The sequence below is a fragment of the Lithobates pipiens genome, unplaced genomic scaffold (genome assembly GCF_037356315.1).
Source record: "Lithobates pipiens isolate NorthernLeopardFrog02 unplaced genomic scaffold, aLitPip1_a1.2 Scaffold_23, whole genome shotgun sequence".
Lineage (NCBI taxonomy): Eukaryota > Metazoa > Chordata > Amphibia > Anura > Ranidae > Lithobates > Lithobates pipiens.
The window spans coordinates 8,889,288-8,909,284 of NW_027507785.1; the positions used below are offsets into that span (position 1 = coordinate 8,889,288).

Here is a 19,997-nt window from a genome sequence, read left to right on the forward strand (position 1 = left end):
TGACGTCGTCCCGGTTACGAGCGGCCTGCGCGCCCCCTGAGGGGCGCGCGCGGCGCGCTCTGTGATCGGCGAGTCCATGAGACTCGCCTGATCACCGATCCGTGCAAGGGGTCGATCCCGACCCCTTATCACGTAATCAGCTGTCAGCCAATGACAGCTGATCATGTGATAGAATGGAGCCGGTAATCGGCTATTATTCCTCCTCGCACTGACAGCGCGAGGAGAAAAAAAAAAAGCTGATCACCGGCGGCCGTGATCGGGACATCAGTCCCGATCACGGCCATCAATACAAGGGACCACCTGCCACCTGCCAGTGCCCACCTGCCTCCCGCAGTGCCATCCTGAAGTAAAATAAAAAGCAAAAGTAAGTGCCCCCCGTCAGTGCCCATAGTGCCCACAGTGCCACCCACAGTGCCACCCACAGTGCCACCCCACAGTGCCACCCAATCTGCCTCAAAGGTGCTGCACCCCAGTGCCGCCCATCAGTGCCCAGCAGTGCCGCCCATCAGTGCACAGCAGTGCCACCTATCAGAGCCACCTATCAGTGCCACCTATCAGTGCCCATCAGTCCCATCTATCTGTGGTACCAATCAGTGCCCATCCGTGCCACCCATCCGTGCCACTTATCCGTGCCACCCATCCGTGCCATCTTATCTGTGCCCATCTTTGCCCATCAGTGCCGCCTTATCTGTGCCCATCGGTGCCGCCTTATCTGTGCCTATTAGTGCCGCCTTAACTATGCCTATCAGTGCCCACCAGTGCAGCCTATCAGTGCCCACCAATGCAGCCCATCAGTGCCCACCAATGCAGCCCATCAGTGCCCACCAATGCAGCCTATCAGTGCCGCCTAATCAGCGCACTTCAATGAAGGAGAAAAATGACCCGTTTGCAAAATTTTATAACAAACTATTAAAACATGATTTTTTTTTTTGCATCTTTTTTTGTTTGTTTAGCAAAAAATAAAACTCCGAGCTGTAAATAAATACCACCAAAAGAAAGCTCTATTTGTGGGGAAAAAATGATAAAAATGTCATTTGGGTACAGTGTTGTATGACCGCGCAATTGTCATTCAAAGTGTATCAGCGCTGAAAGCTGAAAATTGGTCTGGGACTGAGGGGGGTTTAAGTGCCCAGTAAGCAAGTGGTTAATATAGTCCATGAGCCTACCATGCAAACAACGCCATCTAGTGGTCGCCATTAAATATTCCAAGAAAAAACTTTTTTTACTTTTTTACTTTGACCTGTATACATATAAGGTTAAAAGCAACTCCAACGTAATGTATTATGGATATATCCATATGGAAGCTGTCCACAGGTCCATCCACGTGTACATATCCATAGTCGCATCAAATGCGACAGGTCTATATATGAAAAATCAAGAAGTGAAAATCTAAAATGATGATGAATTAAGAGGAGTCGGGTAATAATAATGAAGTAGAGATGGGTAATAATAATGAAGAGGAGATGGGTGATAATGATGAAGAGGAGACGGATAATAATGATGAAGAGGAGCCGGGTAATAATAATGAAGAAGAGATGGGTAATAATGATGAAGAGGAGTCGGATAATAATGATGAAGAGGAGCCGGGTAATAATAATGAAGAAGAGATGGGTGATAATGATGAAGAGGAGTCGCGTAATAATAATGAAGAGGAGATGGGTAATAATGTTGAAGAGGTGCCGGGTAATAATGATGAAGAGGAGTCGGGTAATAATAATGAAGAGGTGCTGGGTAATAATGATGAAGAGGAGATGGGTAATAATAATGAAGAGGATATGGGTAATAATAATGAAGAGGTGCCGGGTAATATTGATGAAGAGGAGTCGGGTAATATTGATGAAGAGGAGTCGGGTAATAATAATGAAGAGGAGCCAGGTAATAATGATGAAGCGCTGGGTAATAATAATGAAGAGGAGATGGGTAATAATGATGAAGAGGAGTCGGGTAATAATGATGAAGAACTGGGTAATAATAATGAAGAGGTGCCGGGTAATAATGATGAAGAGGAGTCGGGTAATAATGATGAAGCGCTAGGTAATAATGATGAAGAGGGGCCGGGTAATAATGATGAAGAACTGGGTAATAATAATGAAGAGGGGCCGGGTAATAATGATGAAGAGGAGTTGGGTAATAATGATGAAGCGCTGGGTAATAACAATGAATAGGAGACGGGTAATAATGATGAAGAGGAGTCGGGTAATAATAATGAAGAAGAGATGGGTAATAATGATGAAGAGGAGTCGGGTAATAATAATGAAGAGGAGATGGGTAATAATGATGAAGAGGAGTCGGGTAATAATAATGAAGAGGGGCCGGGTAATAATGATGAAGAGGAGTCGGGTAATAATAATGAAGAGGAGATGGGTAATAATGATGAAGAGGAGTCGGGTAATAATAATGAAGAGGGGCCGGGTAATAATGATGAAGAACTGGGTAATAATAATGAAGAGGAGACGGGTAATAATAATGAAGAGGAGATGGGTAATAATGATGAAGAGGAGTCGGGTAATAATGATGAAGAGGGGCCAGGTAATGATGAAGAACTGGGTAATAATAATGAAGAGGTGCCGGGTAATAATGATGAAGAGGAGTTGGGTAATAATGATGAAGAGGAGTTGGGTAATAATGATGAAGAACTGAGTAATAATAATGAAGAGGAGCCGGGTAATAATGATGGAGAGAAGTCGGGTAATAACGATGAAGAGGAGCTGGGTAATAATGATGGAGAGGAGTCGGGTAATAATGATGAAGAGGAGCCGGGTAATAATGATGGAGAGGAGTCGGGCAATAATAATGGAGAGGAGTCAGCTAATAATGATGGAGAGGAGTCGGGTAATAATGATGGAGAGGAGTCGGGTAATAATGATGGAGAGAAGTCGGGTAATAATGATGGAGAGGAGTCGGGTAATAATGATGAAGAGTAGCTGGGTAATAATGATGGAGAGGAGTCGGGTAATAATGATGAAGAGGAGCCGGGTAATAATGATGGAGAGGAGTTGGGTAATAATAATGGAGAGGAGTCGGCTAATAATGATGGAGAGGAGTCGGGTAATAATGATGGAGAGGAGTCGGATAATAATGATGGAGAGGAGCCGGGTAATAATGATGGAGAGGAGTCGGGTAATAATGATGAAGAAGAGCCGGGTAATAATAATGAAGAGGAGACGGGTGATAATGATGAAGAGGAGTCGGGTAATAATAATGAAGAGGAGATGGGTAATAATGTTGAAGAGGTGCTGGGTAATAATGATGAAGAGGAGATGGGTAATAATAATGAAGAGGTGCCGGGTAATATTGATGAAGAGGAGTCGGGTAATATTGATGAAGAGGAGTCGGGTAATAATAATGAAGAGGAGCCAGGTAATAATGATGAAGCGCTGGGTAATAATAATGAAGAGGAGATGGGTAATAATGATGAAGAGGAGTCGGGTAATAATAATGAAGAGGTGCCGGGTAATAATGATGAAGAACTGGGTAATAATAATGAAGAGGTGCCGGGTAATAATGATGGAGAGGAGTCGGATAATAATGATGGAGAGGAGCCGGGTAATAATGATGCAGAGGAGTCGGGTAATAATGATGAAGAGGAGTCGGGTAATAATAATGGAGAGGAGATGGGTAATAATAATGAAGAGGAGATGGGTAATAATAATGAAGAGGAGACGGGTGATAATGATGAAGAGGAGTCGGGTAATAATAATGAAGAGGAGATGGGTAATAATGTTGAAGAGGTGCTGGGTAATAATAATGAAGAGGAGACGGGTGATAATGATGAAGAGGAGTCGGGTAATAATAATGAAGAGGAGATGGGTAATAATGTTGAAGAGGTGCTGGGTAATAATGATGAAGAGGAGATGGGTAATAATAATGAAGAGGAGATGGGTAATAATAATGAAGAGGTGCCGGGTAATATTGATGAAGAGGAGTCGGGTAATATTGATGAAGAGGAGTCGGGTAATAATAATGAAGAGGAGCCAGGTAATAATGATGAAGCGCTGGGTAATAATAATGAAGAGGAGATGGGTAATAATGATGAAGAGGAGTCGGGTAATAATAATGAAGAGGTGCCGGGTAATAATGATGAAGAACTGGGTAATAATAATGAAGAGGTGCCGGGTAATAATGATGAAGAGGAGTCGGGTAATAATAATGAAGAGGTGCTGGGTAATAATGATGAAGAGGTGCCGGGTAATAATGATGAAGAACTGGGTAATAATAATGAAGAGGTGCCGGGTAATAATGATGAAGAGGAGTCGGGTAATAATAATGAAGAGGTGCTGGGTAATAATGATGAAGAGGGGCCGGGTAATAATGATGAAGAACTGGGTAGTAATAATAATGAAGAGGGGCCGGGTAATAATGATGAAGAGGAGTTGGGTAATAATGGTGAAGAGGAATCGGGTAATAATAATGAAGAGGAGATGGGTAATAATGATGAAGAGGAGTCGGGTAATAATAATGAAGAGGGGCCGGGTAATAATGATGAAGAGGAGACGGGTAATAATAATGAAGAGGAGATGGGTAATAATGATGAAGAGGAGTCGGGTAATAATAATGAAGAGGGGCCGGGTAATAATGATGAAGAACTGGGTAATAATAATGAAGAGGAGACGGGTAATAATAATGAAGAGGAGTCGGGTAATAATAATGAAGAGGAGATGGGTAATAATGATGAAGAGGAGTCGGGTAATAATGATGAAGAGGGGCCAGGTAATGATGAAGAACTGGGTAATAATAATGAAGAGGTGCCGGGTAATAATGATGAAGAGGAGTCGGGTAATAATGATGAAGAGGAGTCGGGTAATAATGATGAAGAGGAGTTGGGTAATAACGATGAAGAGGAGCTGGGTAATAATGATGGAGAGGAGTCGGGTAATAATGATGAAGAGGAGCCGGGTAATAATGATGGAGAGGAGTCGGGCAATAATAATGGAGAGGAGTCAGCTAATAATGATGGAGAGGAGTCGGGTAATAATGATGGAGAGGAGTCGGGTAATAATGATGGAGAGAAGTCGGGTAATAATGATGGAGAGGAGTCGGGTAATAATGATGAAGAGTAGCTGGGTAATAATGATGGAGAGGAGTCGGGTAATAATGATGAAGAGGAGCCGGGTAATAATGATGGAGAGGAGTCGGGTAATAATGATGAAGAGTAGCTGGGTAATAATGATGGAGAGGAGTCGGGTAATAATGATGAAGAGGAGCCGGGTAATAATGATGGAGAGGAGTCGGGTAATAATGATGGAGAGGAGTCGGGTAATAATGATGGAGAGGAGTCGGGTAATAATAATGGAGAGGAGTCGGCTAATAATGATGGAGAGGAGTCGGGTAATAATAATGGAGAGGAGTCGGCTAATAATGATGGAGAGGAGTCGGGTAATAATGATGGAGAGGAGTTGGATAATAATGATGGAGAGGAGTCGGGTAATAATGATGGAGAGGAGTCGGGTAATAATGATGAAGAGGAGTCGGGTAATAATGATGAAGAAGAGCCGGGTAATAATGATGGAGAGGAGTCGGGTAATAATGATGGAGAGGAGTCGGGTAATAACGATGGAGAGGAGTCGGGTAAAAATGATGAAGAAGAGCCGGGTAATAATGATGAAGAAGAGCCGGGTAATAATGATGGAAAGGAGTCGGGTAATAATGATGGAGAGGAGTCGGGTAATAACGATGGAGAGGAGTCGGGTAATAATGATGAAGAAGAGCCGGGTAATAATGATGGAGAGGAGTCGGGTAATAATGATGAAGAGGAGTTGGGTAATAATGATGAAGAGGAGTTGGGTAATAATGATGAAGAGGAGTCGGGTATTAATGATGAAGAGGAGCTGGGTAATAATGATGGAGAGGAGTCGGGTAATAATGATGAAGAGGAGCCGGGGAATAATGATGGAGAGGAGTCGGGCAATAATAATGGAGAGGAGTCGGCTAATAATGATGGAGAGGAGTCGGGTAATAATGATGGAGAGGAGTCGGGTAATAATGATGGAGAGAAGTCGGGTAATAACGATGGAGAGGAGCCGGGTAATAATGATGGAGAGGAGCCGGGTAATAATGATGAAGAGGAGCCGGGTAATAATGATGGAGAGGAGTCGGGCAATAATAATGGAGAGGAGTCGGCTAATAATGATGGAGAGGAGTCGGGTAATAATGATGGAGAGGAGTCGGCTAATAATGATGGAGAGGAGTCGGGTAATAATGATGGAGAGGAGTCGGGTAATAATGATGGAGAGAAGTCGGGTAATAACGATGGAGAGGAGTCGGGTAATAATGATGGAGAGGAGTCGGGTAATAACGATGGAGAGGAGTCGGGTAATAACGATGGAGAGGAGTCGGGTAATAACGATGGAGAGGAGTCGGGTAATAACGATGGAGAGGAGTCGGGTAATAATGATGGAGAGGAGTCGGGTAATAATGATGAAGAGGAGTCGGGTAATAATGATGGAGAGGAGTCGGGCAATAATAATGGAGAGGAGTCGGGTAATAATGATGGAGAGGAGTCGGATAATAATGATGGAGAGGAGCCGGGTAATAATGATGGAGAGGAATCGGGTAATAATAATGGAGAGGAGTCGGCTAATAATGATGGAGAGGAGTCGGGTAATAATGATGGAGAGGAGTCGGATAATAATGATGGAGAGGAGTCGGGTAATAATGATGGAGAGGAGTCGGGTAATAATGATGAAGAGGAGTCGGGTAATAACGATGGAGAGGAGTCGGGTAATAACGATGGAGAGGAGTCGGGTAATAACGATGGAGAGGAGTCGGGTAATAACGATGGAGAGGAGTCGGGTAATAATGATGGAGAGGAGTCGGGTAATAATGATGGAGAGAAGTCGGGTAATAATGATGGGGAGGAGTCGGGTGATAATGATGGAGAGGAGTCGGGTAATAATGATGGAGAGGAGTCGGGTGATAATGATGGAGAGAAGTCGGGTAATAATGATGGGGAGGAGTCGGGTGATAATGATGGAGAGGAGTCGGGTAATAATGATGGAGAGGAGTCGGGTAATAATGATGGAGAGGAGTCGGGTGATAATGATGGAGAGGAGTCGGGTAATAATGATGGAGAGGAGTCGGGTGATAATGATGGAGAGAAGTCGGGTAATAATGATGGGGAGGAGTCGGGTGATAATGATGGAGAGGAGTCGGGTAATAATGATGGAGAGGAGTCGGGTAATAATGATGGAGAGGAGTGGGGTAATAATGATGGAGAGAAGTCGGGTAATAATGATGGGGAGGAGTCGGGTGATAATGATGGAGAGGAGTCGGATAATAATGATGGAGAGGAGTCGGGTAATAATGATGGAGAGGAGTCGGGTTATAATGATGGAGAGGAGTCGGGTAGTAATGATGGAGAGGAGTCGGGTAGTAATGATGGAGAGGAGTCGGGTAATAATGATGACAAGCACAGCAAGGAAAAGATTCTGAAATAATTCTTGATCCTGAGTTTATGGAGAAGGAAAGACAAAGGTCCTTCCCGGAGTCCTCTGCTCCTTGTAGATTCTTCATCATTTTTTATGAATGACATTTTCTATCATCCAGCATTCATATTCCAACTCTATAAATCTGCAGCTTTCATGATAACGACCCCTGGTGATCCCGCCATGGAAGTCCTTGCTCAGGCACTTCCTGTTGTAGGGTGACAACACTCTGTCCGTGTCCTAGTTGTTCTCCTCGGTTGTCACCGGGTCACATAGGTTTCCGATGGAGACTACAAGCGCCCATTTCCAAATCCACTGCGGTCACCATCAGGAAACCCCCCCTGAGAAATGCCACGTGGCCACTGCTGGAGTGCATGTAGACGGGAAGTAGTTGCAAAGAAGCTGCAAGAGATCAGCAGCACTGCCTCAGAGCTTCAACAAGAAATGAGAGAAAATCTCACCAAAATAAGAAGACAGTTCCCCCGAAACAGAGGAAGATTTTTCTTTTGTTCTTGTTCTGGTGACAACTGTAAAATGTATTTTCCACCACTTGTCTAGGTGGCAATGGTGACAGGACGAATGGGGGGGGGGGGAGGGGATCCCTTCCTACTGTAATCTAAATTGGTGAATAAATTTGGCTAAACATACTCTTACTGCTTAACAGATGGCAACATTGAAGTCAGACAAGCGGACGCCGTTATTGGCAAATCAGCAAATGTATCAATCTGCAACCTCCGCTCACATCCCCTCATTTCTACTTCTCCACTATAATGTCATTGTACCAAAAAGTCCGGATTATATTTAGTGCTCTGAAAGGAGCTCCAAGGACACGTGGGGGACATGTGACCCCCAAGCCACGAATAGATAAAACTAATTCCACAATGGAATACCAACCCAGCCAAAGGGTATGGAAGGCAGACAAGTGTACAATGTCTGGAGGAGGGCCACCGGGGTCCCCGGATAACACCTGGGTGGGAATTTTCACAATGTAGTCATGGAGGTCAAGTCATTTATAACTACAGGATGGTGACACATAGGAATGAGAGAAGAAAGAAAGAAAGAAAGAAAGAAAGAAAGAAAGAAAGAAAGAAAGAAAGAAAGAGAAAGAAAGAAAGAAAAAACGAGAAAAAAAGAAAGAATGAGAAAGAAAGAAAGAATGAGAAAGAAATACATAAAAAGAAAGAAAGAAAAAAAGAAAGAAAAAGAGAGAGAAAACAAAAGAAAGAGGAAGAAAACAATAAATAAAGAAAAGGAAAGAAAAAGAAAGAAAGAGAAAGACAGAGAAAAAGAAAGAAAGAAAAATAAATAAAGAAGTGTACAATGTCTGGAGGAGGGCCACCGGGGTCCTCAGATAACACCTGGGTGGGAATTTTCAAAATGTAGTCATGGAGGTCAAGTAATTTATAACTACAGGATGGTGACACATAGGAATGATAGAGGAAAGAAAAAAAAAAAGAAAGAACGAATGAAAGAAAGAGAGAGAGGGAAAGAAGGAAAGAAAGAAAGAGAAAGAAAGAAAGAAAGAAAGAAAGAAAGAAAGAAAGAAAGAAAGAAAGAAAGAAAGAGAAATAGAAAGAAATACAGAGAAAGAAAGAAAGAAAGAAAGAAAGAAAGAAAGAAAGAAAGAAAGAAAGAAGAAAGAGAAATAGAAAGAAAGAAATACAGAGAAAGAAAGAAAGAAAGAAAGAAAGAAAGAAAGAAAGAAAGAAAGAAAGAGAAAGAAAGAGACAGAAAAAGAAAGTAAGAAATAGAGAGAGAAAGAAAGAGAAAGAAAAAAAGAGAGAAAACAAAAGAAAGAGAAAACAAAAAATAAAGAAATTAAAGAAAAAGAAAGAAAGAGAAAAAGAAAGAAAGAAAGAGAAATAAATAAAGAAGTGTACAATGTCTGGAGGAGGGCCACCGGGGTCCTCAGATAACACCTGGGTGGAAATTTTCAAAATGTAGTCATGGAGGTCAAGTCATTTATAACTACAGGATGGTGACACACAAGAAAAGAAAGAAAGAAATAGAAAAATAAAGAAAGAAAGAAAGCGAAAGAAAGAAAGAGAGAAAAAAAGAAATACAGAAAAAGAAAGAAAGAGAAATAGAAAGAAAGAAAAAGAGAGAGAAAACAAGAGAAATAAAGAAAACAAGAAATAAAGAAAAAGAAAGAAAAAGAAAGAAAGAGAAATAAATAAAGAAGTGTACAATGTCTGGAGGAGGGCCACCGGGGTCCTCAGATAACACCTGGGTGGGAGTTTTCACAATGTAGTCAAGGAGGTCATGTCATTTATAACTACAGGATGGTGGCACATAGGAATGATAGAGGAAAGAAAGAAAAAGAAAGAAGGAAAGAAAGAGAGAAAGAAAGAAAGATTTTAACAATGGTAACCTGTAGATGAAAGATAAAAAACTGATATAAATGTGTGAATATGTGAATAACATATTAATAAAACTATAAAAAAAATTTCATGTGTAATGTAAATGTAAATAAAGAGAAAAAATAAATACAAATAAAACATATAGTAAGATATATATATATATATTAGTAATATAGCAAGATATAGTATAGTAAGATATACATAGTAGATATAATAATGATAAACTGTAAATTAAAAAACAAAAAGTAGAACCGGGAATGGAAACAAAAATGAATATAATAATAATACGCAGTAAATGGCAGACAAGGAAAAATGTACGTGTCTTACTACTGCAACTTCAACTATTACTACTTCTACTACTAATAATATTGATAATCTGTAAATAAAAAGTAGCAAAGAAACTAAAAATAAAACCCCCAAAAAATCAATTTTTGTGTTTTTATGTGTTAGAATAATGATAATCTGTATGCAGATTCTTTAATATTGATTGGACCCTGGGCAATTATTTTCTTGGGCCATCTCAAATCCACTTATCAACTATTTGTGGGCAGTGCAGGTTCAAGGGGAAGCTGCCTTGGGCCCCCACAACAATGACTGGGCCTGGGGGGCAGCTGCCCCTTTTGCCCTGTGTTAAAGACGGCCCTGTCTGTATGTAGCACCACCCTTGAAGGAGCCGCTTGGTAATTGTGGGTTCTCTGTTCTATACCTCAACCCCAAGAATAACCTCAGCTCCTCTGGCACACCCGGTTGACTAAAATTACGGTGCAGTGCAAAAGACACCAGACTGTAGCAAAGTAAACAAGTATCTTACCTAAGCAGATAAGAACCGGATTCATTTAGTCAGATATCTTTCAGTGTTAAACTCTTACTCTTGGTAAATATGCAAAGGGCAGTAGCAGTGGCGGCCACTCATACAGAGTGCAGGAGCTCTGCCCCCCCCCTCCCCCCAATCCATGCATCCAGCCCCTAATATACATACAGGGTGCCAGACGCATGGATTCCAATGGGTTTTTTTAAGCACATGATTAGAGCTAGAGGCTCTAATTGGCTTCAAAAAGGGTATGCTCGCAGCACGGAGCCCTGCGCCTGGAGCCCACTCAGTTGCGTGACCTTAGCAAATGACCCCTTTTTGGACAGTAGACATTCCAATGTATTTAGTAAGAGGCATAGTGAGTTTTTTGAAGTTGTCATTTTTCCACCACAATTTTTTGCAAAAGTTTCGTTTTTTTATTTTTTCACAAAATTGTTGTATTACCAAGTTATTTCTCGCACACTGTATAGGCATACTTGTAACTACACCACCCAAAACACATTCTGCTACTCCTTCTGAGTATGGCGATACCACATGTGTGAGACTTTTACACAGCCTGGCCACTGTCAGGGCTGGGCTCAGCCCTTCCTTCTCTGAGCTGGCCGCTCAGCTGTCGGCTAATTACCAGCTCCTATCTCTCCACAGTGACTCACCTGTTGATGATATCCTGCTCGTCAGTCCTGCATACTTAAGCCATCCAGTCCAGATGATCTCTGCCTTCGCCTTGGTCACATCTCTACAGACGCTCTCCTGTGTTCCTGATTAAGACTTGCTTGGTTGACATCCCTTCTGGCTCCAGATCCTGCTTGCTGTTCTACTACACTCATCTCTAGCGCCCTGATATTTTGGCTTGCCTGACTATCCATTCCAGTTCCTGAACTCTGGCTATGTTTTGACTACATTTATTCTGTTTACCTTTTTTTATTATTATTAAACAAGTGTGATTTAATTGTACTTCTGCCTCAGCCTGATTCATGGTTTCTGACAGCCACATACAGATGCCCAACATGCAAGGATCACCGTCAGGTGTTCTAGGGACATAAATTTCACATCTAATTTCCTGATGACCTATCATTATTTGGAAGGCCCAGGACAATGGAAATGCCCACAACATGAACCCATTTTGCAAAGCAAACACCCCAACGTATATTCTATGAGGCATTACTATTAAGTCTTTAGCATGTGTCATTTTTTTCCACAAGTTTTTGAAAATATAGAAAGAAAATGAAAACGCATTTTTTTTTCACAAAGCTGTCCATTTTATAAGATTTTTCTAACACATGACATGTACATAGAAAAAATTACACTCCAAAATACATTCCGCTACTCCTCCTGAGTATGGCGATACCACATGTGGGAGACTTTTAAACAGCCTGGCCACATACAGAGGCCCAACATTCAGGGGGCACCGTGAGATAGCCTAGGGACATAAACTTATAAATAAAATTTCCTGACTACCTATTGCACTTTTGTGAGGCACTGTAGCAGCACTGATGTGGCATGGATGAGCACTGATGTGACACGAATGAGGTCAGATGTGGCGCAGATGAGCACGGGTGAGGCACTGATGTGGCATGGATGAGGCACAGATAAGCACTTATGTGGCATGGATGAGGCACAGATGGGCATGAATGAGGCAGGGATGAGGAACATATGGGCATGAATGAGGCACAGATGGCCATGAATAATACACCTATGGGCATGAATGAGGCATGCATGAAGCACGTGTGGGAATGAATGAGGCACAAATGGGCATAATTGAGGCACATATGGGCATGAATGAAGCACAGATGGGCATGAATGAGGCAAAGATGAGGTATGAATGAGGCACAGATGGGCATGAATGAGGCACATATGGGCATGATTGAGGCACAGACGAGACATGAATGAGGCACAGATGAGGCATGAATGAGGCACAGTTTGAGGCATGAATGAGGCACATGTGGGTGCATATGGGCATGAATGAGGCATATATGGGCACAGATGAGGCATGAATTAGGCAAATATGGGCACAAATGAGGCATGAATGAGGCACATAGGGCACAGTTGAGGCATAAATGAGGCGCATATGGGCACAGATGCGGCATAAATGAGGCACATATGGGCATGTATGAGGCATGAATGAGGCACAGATGGGCTAGAGTGAGGCATGGGTGAGGCAAGGGTGAGTGCTGCTGCAGTCTCCCTCCTCTCCTCGCACGCTGTGCTGATTGGTATTTACAGCGCGCAAGGAGAGGAGAGAGCTGAACTGGACATGTGCCGGTTTGTTGACAAGTGATTTCTCCGTCACTGGACGGAGCGATCACATGGTAAAGGGCCGCTGTTGTTGGCTCTTTACCGCGATCTGCAATGCGCCGGGTCCAGTGAACCCGGCAAGCGCAGACACTTCCGTAGGCGGGCCGCAGGGGGCGCACGGGAAGCACGAGTCTGGGAGGACGTCATTGTACACCCTTCCAGAATTAGCCGACCACACTTCAGCCATCATTCAGCTGTGGCCCGGTCAGCAAGTGGTCAAAGTAGAACATACAACTTATTATTTTTAATTTTGGATAACGTAAGGGAGGGTTATATGTCAGATTTTTTTTTTTTTCGACATCTGTGTCCCATTGCAGAGATTTCCCATCACTTCCTGTCCCATAACCAAACAGGAAGTGAGAGGAAATCCCTGCAAATTAAGGGAATTCCTTTTGGACCCCCCCCCCCCCCCCCAGGTCACCAGAACTAGTGTCCCCGTTGAAAGATTTCCTCCCTATTACTTTTCTGGGGATACCCCAAAATGTGGGATTTTATCTTACTTTCACTTTTCTCAAATGTGACTGATTAATATCGTCGTTATGCCGTGTACACATGACCGGATTTTCCGACGGGAAATGTTCGATGTCAGGCTGTTGGCAGAAAATCCGACCCTGTGTACACTCCATCGGACAATTGTTGTCAGACTTTCCTCCAACAAATGTTGGCTAGCATGTTCTCAAATTTTCTGCCAACAAATGTGTGTTGTCGGACTTTCCAATAGTGTGTACACAAGTCCGTCGGACAAAAGTCCAAATTACAAACACGCATGCTCGGAATCAAGGACGAGCCGGAAGCGATCGGTCTTGTGAAACTAGCGTTTGTAATGGAGGTATCACGTATGTCTTGTACGTCACCACGTTCGTAATTGTTGGCCAACATTTGTGTGACCGCGTGTCTGCAAGACAAGTTGGAGCCAACACCCTTCGAACAAAATTCCACGGTTTTGTTGTTGGAAAGTCCGATCGTGTGTACGCGGCAAAAGAGTTTACGGAGAGCCCATAAGGTGAACAGTCCCACAGGTGCCTAATCTGATAAAAAGATTCCAACTTGTCATTAACTTTGGCTGTGATATCATTCTCTGTATAGCTAATATAGTATTTAGTAGTTGTGCCTGAGAAGGAGGTATAGTAGACCTCCAATGGGTGGAAATCAGTCTTCAAGCTGGCGTCAGGATGTGTTTGGTCAATAGTTTGGAAGTCTTTACGATAGCAGAAAAGGGGGTAGCCCCAAAAGGCAATGCAGCGGGTCTCTAGCAGGGGGCACTAAACTTTCTAATCAAGGAGACAGTTACCTGCCCTTCAGACTTTACGGGGACCAGGTACTATGGCCAATGGGAGCACACTATGTCTCATGCTTGGTTGTCAGTGGGACTTAGAAAAAATACATGGTTCCTATGGTCGGTAGGACGAAAAATAGCTCCCCATCGTTGGTACTAGTGTGAAAAATATAGCCCCATCATTGGTGTCAGTGAGAGGATTACTGCACCATTATTGGTATTAGTGGAAGGAATAGTGCCCCATCACTGGTGTCAGTGGGAGGACTAGTGCTCCAATACTGGTGTCAGCGGGAGGACTAGTGTCCCATCATGTCTGGTTGTCAGTGGGAAAAAAATACATAACTCTTGTGGTCAGTAGGATGAAGAATAGCCTCCCATCGTTGGTACTAGTGGGAAGAATAGTGCCCCATCATTGGTGTCAGTAGGAGGAATAGTGCCCTATTGTTGGTGTCAGTGGGAGGAATAATGCCCCACTTTTGGTATTAAGGGCAAGGGCCAAATAAAGGCAAGCAAAGTGCCGCATCTGGCCCGTGGGCCACAGTTTGCAGACCCACTGGTCTAGAGGAAATGTAACATTCAAAACGTGTTCCAATAGCTGGATCATGGACTTCCAGAAAAAGGTTGAATAAGAAAGCATTGCCAGAAGATATGATACAGAGAGTACCAGTGACTTGGTAACACCTCCTTGTAGGTAACACATAGTGAAGTTTTATCTGCTGCTAGCCAAATTTTAAGAGACAATTTTGTAAGCAGAAAATTCCTCCTGGAACAAAGTCAATGCCTTGGGTTTTGGGAAAATTGGCCACTGGCATCACAGTTTCAAGAGAACAGGAACAAACCCAATTGTAAAGACAAGGCAATGAGAATGGGGCCAAATGCTGAAACAGAAGGCACAGAGAGTTGGTTGCCTTCCAACAAAAATGAAAGCTTCAGATTTATATGGATTTGAGGACAATTGAAGACAAAATAAAGGAGAAGAAGTGGGAGAGGTGGAATGTTGGCAGCAACAGTGAAAATAAAAGGGGGAAGTGTTTGGTCTTTTTATAATAAAAAAATCTCCCAAGCTTTGAACATCTCACGGAGCTCTGTACAATCCATCATCCGAAAATGGAAAGAGTATGGCACAACTGCAAACCTACCAAGACATGGCCGTCCACCTAAACTGACCGGGCCGGGCAAGGAGAGCATTCATCAGAGAAGAGCCAAGAGGTCCATGGTAACTCTGGAGGAGCTGCAGAGATCCACAGCTCAGGGGGGAGAATCTGTCCACAGGACAACTATTAGTCGTCTCTCCACAAATCTGCCCTTTATGGAAGAGTGACAAGAAGAAAGACATTGGTGAAAGAAAGCCATAAGAAGTCCTGTTTGCAGTTTGTGAGAAGCCATGTGGGGGACACAGCAAACATGTGGAAGAAGATGATCTGTTCAGATGAGACCAAAATGTAACTTTTTGGCTTTAAAGCCAAACACCATGGGGGTTATTTACGAAAAGCAAATCCACTTTGCACTGAAAATGCACTTGAAAGTGCAGTCGCTTTAAATCTAAGGGGTAGATCTGAAATGAGTGGAAGCTCTGCTGAATTTATCATCCAATCATGTTCAAGCTAAAATTATGTTTTTTTATTTTCCTTGCATATCCCCCTCGGATCTACAGTGACTTTACTTCCAAGTGCACTTGCAGTGCAAAGTGGATTTTCCTTTAGTAAATAACCCCCTATGTGTGGTGGAAAAGTAAAACATCACACTGAACACACCACCGTGAAACATGGTGGTGGCAGCATCATGTGGTGGGGATGCTTTTCTTCAGCAGGGACAGGGAAGCTGGTCAGAGTTGATGGGAAGATGGATGGAGCCCAATACAAAGCAATCTTAGAAGAAAACTTGTTAGAGTCTGCAAAAGACTTGAGACCGGGGTGGAGGTTCACCTTCCAGCAGGACAACAACCCTAAACATACAGCCAGAGCTACAATGGAATAGTTTAGATCAGAGGTCTCAAACTCTGATCTAAACCCTCCAGATGTTGAAAAACTACAACTCCCATGAGGCATTGCAAGGTGAACAGTTACAAGCATGACTCCCTCAGGCAGAGGCATGATGGGACTTGTAGTTTCGCAACAGCTGGAGGGCCACCAGTTTGAGACCCCTGGTTTAGATCAAAGCATATTCGTGTGTTAGAATGGCCCAGTTACAGTCCAACCTCAATCCAATTGAGAATCTGTGGCGAGACTTGAAAATTGCTGTTCACAGACACTCTCCATCCAATCTTATAGAGATTGAGATATTCTGCAAAGAAGAATGGGCAGAAATGTCCTCTCTAGATGTGTAAAGCTAGTAGAGACATCAGTAGAGTTGCAGCTGTAATTGCAGTGAACTCAAGGGGGCTGAATACAAAGGCACGCCACACTTTTCACATATTTATTTGTATAAAATTTGGAAAAACATTTATCATTTTCCTTCCACGTCACAATTATGTGCCACTTTGTGTTGGTCTATCACATAAAATCCCAATAAAATTAATTTCCGTTTTTGGTTGTAACATGACAAAGTGGGAAAAATGTCAAGGGGTATGAATGCCTTTTCAAGACATGGTATAATTAGGGTGCTGGCTTATCCAAAAAGCGTATTATTGGCTCTTGTGGGTCTGGTGCTGGCCAAAGTTTAAATGCCAGGTAGTGCTTTATGGTTTTTAAAAAATTCTCCTGAGTGAATCTGCATAAAACTTTCTGGGATTGTGACTCTCAAATCTGCAGTGAACTGATAGCAGCGGTGACCTCAAACTTCATCCCTAATTTTAAATGTGATGGGCAAGTGTTCACTTTTGACCATGTAGTGTATGCTGCAATGCCAAGGAAGTAGTATGTGCCACCTTTGTAGTAGTCATGGTTGGCGTTTCTAGAGCTTTCTAGAAATTTTTGTCTCGGTTGAGGATAATAGGTCTAACTGGTATATGCCTAACTTTTATTTTATATCTAGAGATGGAGGGTGTGTTGAATGTAGTGATATAATATGAGGTGGTTTAGGTGCACATTAATACATTCTTGCCGACTCTAAGCCTGTTAGGACCCAAATTAAATTCAAAATCTGAATTTTTAAAAGTCAAAGGACATGGCTTGGGATAGATAAGACCCTACACAAATAATATAGTTTGAGTAATTTTTTATGACTTATTTTTCACCTGTCTATGAAACGTGGTGCCATGTCTCCATAACGTTCCTCAGCATTTAATTCAATAAGAAAAACAAACAATAAGGGTAAACGTGTAAAAATTTTCCGACGGGAAATGTTCGATGTCAGGCTGTTGGCAGAAAATCCGACCCTGTGTACCCTCCATCGGAAAATTGTTGTCGGACTTTCCTCCAACAAATGTTGGCTAGCACGTTCTCAAATTTTCTGCCAATAAATGTGTGTTGTCGGACTTTCCAATCGTGTGTACACAAGTCCATCAGACAAAAGTCCAAAGTACAAAAACGCATGCTCAGAATCAAGGACAAGCCGGAAGCGAGCGGTCTTGTAAAACTAGTGTTTGTAATGGAGGTATCACGTACGTCTTGTACGTCACCACGTTCGCAATTGTTGGTCAACATTTGTGTGACTGCGTGTATGCAAGACAAGTTGGAGTCAACACCCTTCGAATAAAATTCGAAGGTTTTGTTGTTGTAAAGTCCGATCGTGTGTACAATTAGGGTGCTGGCTTATCCAAAAAGCGTATTATTGGCTCTTGTGGGTCTGGTGCTGGCCAAAGTTTAAATGCCAGGTAGTGCTTTATGGTTTTTAAAAAATTCTCCTGAGTCAATCTGCATAAAAACTTTCTGGGATTGTGACTCTCAAATCTGCAGTGAACTGATGGCCGCAGTGACCTCAAACTTCATGACTAATTGTAGATGTGATGGACAAGTGTTCACTTTTGACCATGTAGTGTATGCTGCAATGCCAAGGAAGTAGTATGTGCCACCTTTGTAGTAGTCATGGTTGGCGTTTCTAGAGCTTTCTAGAAATTTTTGTCTCGGTCGAGGATAATAGGTCTAACTGGTATATGCCTAACTTTTATTTTATATCTAAAGATAGAGGGTGTGTTGAATGTAATGATATAATATGAGGTCAATCTGCATAAAAACTTTCTGGGATTGTGACTCTCAAATCTGCAGTGAACTGATGGCCGCAGTGACCTCAAACTTCATGACTAATTGTAGATGTGATGGGCAAGTGTTCACTTTTGACCATATAGTGTATGCTGCAATGCCAAGGAAGTAGTATGTGCCACCTTTGTAGTAGTCATGGTTGGCGTTTCTAGGGCTTGACAAGTTTTTGTCTCGGTCGAGGATAATAGGTCTAACTGGTATATGCCTAACTTTTATTTTATATCTAGAGATGGAGGGTGTGTTGAATGTAGTGATATAATATGAGGTGGTTTAGGTGCACATTAATACATTCATGCCGACTCTAAGCCTGAAACTTGGTGCCATGTCTCCGTAACGTTCCTCAGCATTTAATTCAATACAAAACATCCATAAGGGTAAACTTGTAAAAATATGAGCATTGAGGAAAATATACTGCATGCCTCTATGTAGCTCCCATAGAGGGCAGATTATAATACTTTCCATTGGCTTGGAGCACCATCTTCACAATGGTGGGATCTGCTAAAAACAGGGTTTGAGCCAGATGGAGGACACAATCTTTTCCTAGAACCAGTATCAGCTTGTTCCTTCCTGTTTGGTGAAAATCTGTTTCTGAGGGTATGCCTGGGTGTCACCAGGGCTAAAACTATAGACGATGGTTGGATGGTATCTGTAGGAATTTATGTGTTCTTAACTTCCAGCATTGGAAAGAAATTGGTCAGATTACATCTGGTTAAGCAGTGTGAGTGACAGAAATGTGTTCCTCCTTCCCGTCTTGAGTTTGGACCATCAGTCTTCATCCTTGAAGAGGTGCTTGTTGCAATAAAAATATGTTTTTTTTTCGGATTTTGCTGTCTCATTCTCTGCAGTGATATGTGTAATCAAGGTTTATGATAAAAATGGAACATCCAGAGTTCGCCTCCTGTGTATATATATATATATATATATATATATATATATATATATATATATATATATATATATATATATATATATATATATATATATATATATATATATATATATATATATATATATCCAGAATCCATTCTTGCCTTATACCCCACCTACAGAGGGCATCACCGCTTCTTCAGTCTGCCTCGGTTTTTCTTACTCCAAAGCACATGAGTTTTTATCTGCAAAGAGACAAGACATTCAATAGAGGTTCACAGAGGTGCAGAGAAATATACAAAACAAGGCATTTTTTAAAGTCAGTAACTTTACATATTTTTTTTACAAGTTACAATGTTTATAGGCTGCAGCAGGGGTTAATCTGTGTTAAAACACAGGGCTTCTGTTAGAAATGATAGGCCATGTTGTACAGCCTACCTGACAATGGGGGGGGGGGGGGGGGGTCGGAGCTCCAGTGGGGGGGGTTGGATCATGAAGGGGAGCCTGGAGTGGTTGGGGGCAAAGTTACTGGAACCAATCCCCCTGTGGCTCCCCCTGCAGAAGCTTAAATCCAGAAGGAGGAAAAGTCGACTTTGCTGCAGGAGGCCACAGGGGGATTGGTTCCAGTAATTGCACCCCCTCCTGCTGCTTTAGGCCCCCCCCCTGTTGAACTCATTGGGGCCTGTGCCCCCTGCAGGAAGACGGGTGCTACCTTATTATTGACGGTCCTGGTCAAACAACCAAGAACTGTCCAGATGCCAGGATTTACACCAAGGAGTACAACAGTGAAGCACACTAGATACTCGTGCATTTATGAACAACTAA

At 42.5% G+C, this 19,997-nt stretch overlaps 1 protein-coding gene across 3 annotated transcripts in view; it reads right to left on the minus strand.

Moving 5' to 3' along the window:
• Positions 1–19,302: 19,302 nt before the first annotated feature.
• The window catches only part of LOC143927185 (olfactory receptor 1E16-like), a 162,470-nt gene continuing 161,775 nt past the window's right edge, over positions 19,303–19,997 (minus strand). For all 3 annotated transcript variants that reach the window (XR_013262246.1, XR_013262251.1, XR_013262245.1), the window contains one exon: positions 19,303–19,417. The gene's annotated coding sequence lies outside the window, so the exon portion shown is untranslated. The remainder of the gene's footprint in view (positions 19,418–19,997) is intronic.